Below are 5,329 nucleotides of genomic sequence, written 5' to 3' on the forward strand. Positions count from 1 at the left end.
GCATAATTTGAAGTAGTTTTAAAAGGAGAAGTCTTCATTGTCATCGGGTATGGTGTAGGTTGGATGAGTACAAACATAAACCAACCTCTTATAGATACAAAGGTTTTAAAACAAAAACAGACAAACTCAAAAAACAGAGAGACGAGAGGGCCTAATGACAACTGAAGTCAAAGGGAGCCTTTAGAAGGATTATCAAATATCACTTTTACTTTTTAATCTTAAAAGTAATTATTTCTCAAATGTTTTTTATTAAATATATATACATTTTGAGAATTTATTTTAAGTGATTTTATTTCTTAGTTCATTTCTAAGAAAAATCACTTAATGATTTGGGAAATTACACTATAATCTTTTGCCCTAAAATTATGAACAAAAAGTTAAATATATCTCTATTAGGGCAAAAAATTATTTTTTGCATAAGGGATCATATCATTAAAGATTTTGTTTTCCTAATTATCCGTAATATAAATTTTTCATCAGTAAATTGATTATGCCATTTTGTGTGCAGAAAGATTATACTTATTTCCAACCAGGTAGTAAGTATTTTTCACTTGAGGTTTGAAGAGGAAATATTTTGCTAATAGGATGAAAGATATTTATTTTGAAAGTGCTTTAAGTAAAATCATGGATAACATTGGATTTTAGTACTAGCATATATGTCTTAAATTTTAATTTAATCTATATAACATACGCTGAGAGATATCCTTCTCGAGGCGCCTATTTTTAATCAATTTTGAACCCTAAATTGAAATAGGTGCCTCGAGAAGGATATCTCTCGGCGTATGTTATATAGATTAAATTAAAATTTAAGACATATATGCTAGTGGCAGTTGCGCGGTGCAACATGGAAAACATAAAATAAATTAATATATAATTATATAGTATCTTTTTATTAAAATAAATTATATTATTATATTATTTTATCGTTACAATTTTATATATGTATTTAGACTATTTTTATTAATATATATGTGTTGCAAGATCAAAGCAAATACTAAAATCTAAGATATATTAAACTTTGTTTAATGACATGTATTATGGTTATGGTTAGCATTAGGGTTAAGGTTAGTGTTATGGTTGAGGATAAGGTTTACATCATGGTTTGGATTAGGGTTATGATTATGTTTAGGGTTATGATAATGGTTAGGGTCTATATCATGGTTAGGGTTAGCATTGTTAGGTTTAGGGCTAGCATAGTTTAGGTTTTATTCATGGTTAGGTTTAGGGCTAAGGATTATTGTTAGGGTTAGGGTTCATGGTTATGGTTAGGTTAGGGTTAAGGTCTAGAGTTATGGTTAGGATTATGGTTAGGGTTATGGTTTACATTATGGTTGGTGTTGAAGTTAGGGTTACAGTTATGGTTAGGATTATGGCTAGGGTTAGGGTTTACATCATGCTTAGGGTTAGGATTAAGGGTTAGTGTTAGGATTAATATTAGTATTTATATCATGGTTATGGCTAGGGTTAAGATTTACATCATGGTTAGTGTTAGGGTTATTGCTTGGGTTAGGGTTTACAGTCTGTGTTATAGTTAGGTTTAGGATTATAATTATGGTTAGGGTTAGGGTTAGGGTTAGGATTTACATCATGGTTAGGATTAGGGTTTACATCATGGTTAGGATTATTGATAGGGTTAGGGTGTACACCATGGTTAGGGTTAGGTTTAAAGTTATTTTTAGGCAAACAATTATCCAACCCTTTGGATGCAGCAAGATATTAATACCCTTCATATATTATTAATATATTATAATAGATGATTGGTGTATCCTAAGGGTTGTAGACCCATTCCCCATTTTTAGGGTTAGGGTTTAGGGTTATGATTAGGTTAGGTTAGGGTTAGGGTTATGATAAGGGTAATGGTTTAGAGTTGTGGTTAGGACTATGGTAAAGGTTATTGTTTACATCATGGTTCAATTACATTAAAGTTAGGGTTAAATTACTATTAAAGTTCAATTAAGATTAGGGTTTGGGCTAGATTAAGGTTAGGAATATATTAGGACTAAGGTTCAATTTGGGTTAGGGTTAAGTTTAGGGTAAGATTATTGTTAAGGTTAGGATTTAGGATTATGGTAAGGTTAGCAAAACATTTGATTAGGGTTAGGGTAACGATTATGATTAGGGTTATGGTTTGGGGTTCTGGTAAGTTTATTGCTTACATAATGGTTGGGGTTAGGGTCATAGTTAGGATTATGGCTAGGTTAAGGGTTTACATCATAGTTAGGGTTAGGCTTAGGTTTGGAGTCATGATCAACATCATTGTTTAAGGTTAGGATTTACATCATGCTTAGGGTTAGGGTGATGATTATGGTTGGGGTTAGGGTTGAAGATTAAGGTTAGGGTTAGGGTTTAAGGTTAGGATTAGGATTATGGATAGGATTTACTCTTAGGATTAGGGATAGGTTTCGAGTTATGGTTATGGTTAAGATTAGGTTTAGGGTCAGGGCTAATGATTATTATTAGGGTTAGGGTTTATGGTAATGGTTAGGTTAGGGTTAAGGTTTAGAGTTATGGTAATAATTATGGTTAGGGTTATGGTTTACATCATGGTTGGGGTTGGAGTTAAGGTTAGGCTTATGGTTAGCCTTAGGGTTACATTTATGGTTAGGATTATGGCTAGGGTTAAGGATTACATCATGGTTAGGGTAAAAGTTAAGGGTTAGTGTTAGGATTAATGTTAGTGTTGATATCATGGTTATTGTTAGGGTTAGGTTTATTGCTTGGGTTAGGGTTTAGGGTCTGGGTGATAGTTAGGTTTATTAGTTAGGTTAGGGTTTATATCATGGTTAAGGTTAGGGTAATGATTATGGTTTAATATTAGAGTTAAATTTATGGTCATGGTTAGGGTTTAGTGTCATGGTTACAATTATGTTTAGGGTTTACATCAAAGGTAGGGTTAGGGTAAGCACAATCACAGTTACAGTTAGTATTAGAATTATAATTGGGGATATGGTTTATGGTTGTGTTTTGGATTAAATTTAAGGTTAGCATTATGGTCAAGGTTAAGGTTTACATCAAGGTTAGGGTTATGATTAGGGTTAGGGTTTAAGGTTAGGCTTATGATAATGGTTAGGGTGTATATCATGGTTAGGGTTTGGCTTTGGTTTAGGATTATGGTTAGGGTTAGGGTTTAGCTGTAAGGTTAAGTTTATGGCTAGGGTATAATGTTAGGGTTACAATTGCATTTAGGGTTACATCAAAGTTAGGGTTAGAGTTAGGGTTATGGTTCAATTACATTAAAGTTAGGGTTAAATTAGTATTAAAGTTCAATTATGATTAGGGTTTGGGCTAGATTAAGGTTGGGAATAAATTAGGATTAAGGTTCCATTCAGGTTAGGGTTAAGTTTAGGGTAGGATTATTGCTAGGGTTAGGGTTTAGGATTATGATTAGGTTAGTGTTATGATTAGGGTTAGGGTAAGGATTATGATTAGGGTGATGGTTTGTGTTATGGTTAGGTTTATTGTTTACATCATGGTTGAGGTTAGGGTCATAGTTAGGATGATGGCTAGGGTTAGGGTTAGGGTTATGGTTAGGATTAGGTTTAGAGTTAGGGATAAGGATGATTGTTAGGGTTAGGGTTTATTTTTATGGTTAGATTAGGGTTAGTGTTTATAGTTATGGTAAGGATTATGGCTAGGGTTATGGTTTGCATCATGGTTGGGGTTGGAGTTAGGGTTAGGCTTATGGTTAGGCCTAGGGTTACATTTACGGTTAGGATTATAGCTAGGGTTAAGGTTTACTTCATGGTTAGGTTTAGGGTTAAGGGTCATTATTAGAATTAATGTTTGTGTTTATATCATGGTTATTATTAGGGTTAGGATTTACATCATGGTTAGGTTAGGTTTATTGTTTGGGTTAGGGTTTAGGGTTTGGGTTATTGTTAGGTTTAGGGTTATAATTATTGTTATGGTTATGATTAGGATTTACATCATGGTTAGGATTAGGGTTTACATCTTGTTTAGAATTATGGATAGGCTTAGGGTGTACATCATGGTTAGGTTTAGGGTTACTTTTAGGAAAATAACTATCCAACCCTTAGGATGCATCAAGATATCAATAACCTTCATATATTATTAATACATTTTAATATATGATTGGTGCATCCTAAGAGTAGTAGAGTCATTCCCTATTTTTAGAGTAAGTGTTTAGGGTTATGATTAGTTTAGGTTAGGGTTTATGTTAGGGTAAGGGTTAGGGTTAAGGTTATGATTAAGGTAATGGTTTAGAGTTGTGGTTAGGACTATGGTAAAGGTTATGGTTTACATCATGGCTTGGGTGCGGTTAGGGTTAACATTAGTATTATAGCTTTAGGGTTATGTTTTACATCATGGTTGGGGTTAAGGGTTAGTATTAGGATTAATGGTAATGTTTACATCACGGTTAGGGTAAGGATTAGGGTTAGCGTACACCATTATTAGTGTTATTGTTGGGATTATGGATAGACTTAGGGCCTAGGACTATGGTTAGATTTAGGGTTTGAATCATGGTTAGGGTAATGGTTTAGGATAGGGTTTAAGATTAGGATTAGGATAATAGTTAGGGTTTACATCATTATTAGGATTACCTAGGTTAGTTTAGGGTTAGGTTATGGTCAGGGAATTGAGTCTAGATTAAGAATATTGACAAGGTCAGGGTTTGATTATGATAAGTGGTTGATCATAGTTATGATTAGTATTAAATTTAAATTAGGGTTAGAATTACTATTATGATTCAATTACTTTAGGCTTATGGTTAAATTAGGATAAGATTAAGTTTAGGGTTAAGATTATGCTACAGTTAGGGTTAATATTGTAGGATTATGCATTCATAAAACTTATTATCTACTTTTTATGAAATATTAATAAAATATTTATTATTATGTACATTTATTCAATAATTCTATAAAATGAATAACTTTAAACTTTGTTCTAATAAAATTAAGACATTTTTAAATAGCTTAAAGCTTTTTTTTAATTAAAATTATTTTCTTTTGACCTTTTAAATTTTTGATAAATTATTTTTGAGATTTCTAAATCAATCATCATATGTTATTTTTGAAATATTTTTAATTCAACTAAAATAGAAAAATCACATCTATATGATAAATAAGAAACTTTAAATAATAAATATTTTTATATCTTAAATATTATATAGTATTTTTAAAATATTTGTGCATGCACATAACTTTGATTTTTTAATATAGAAAAATTATATTTTTATGATTGAAATTTAGAAACATATAAACTCTTTTTGATCTTTCCAAATTGAAAATTAAGATTTTTTCTTTTTTTTTTCATAAAAATATTGCTTCTATCTTGTATTCCAAGCCTTTTTAACGTTTCTAAATTGGAT

The sequence above is a fragment of the Cryptomeria japonica genome, chromosome 5 (assembly GCF_030272615.1).
Source record: "Cryptomeria japonica chromosome 5, Sugi_1.0, whole genome shotgun sequence".
NCBI lineage: Eukaryota > Viridiplantae > Streptophyta > Pinopsida > Cupressales > Cupressaceae > Cryptomeria > Cryptomeria japonica.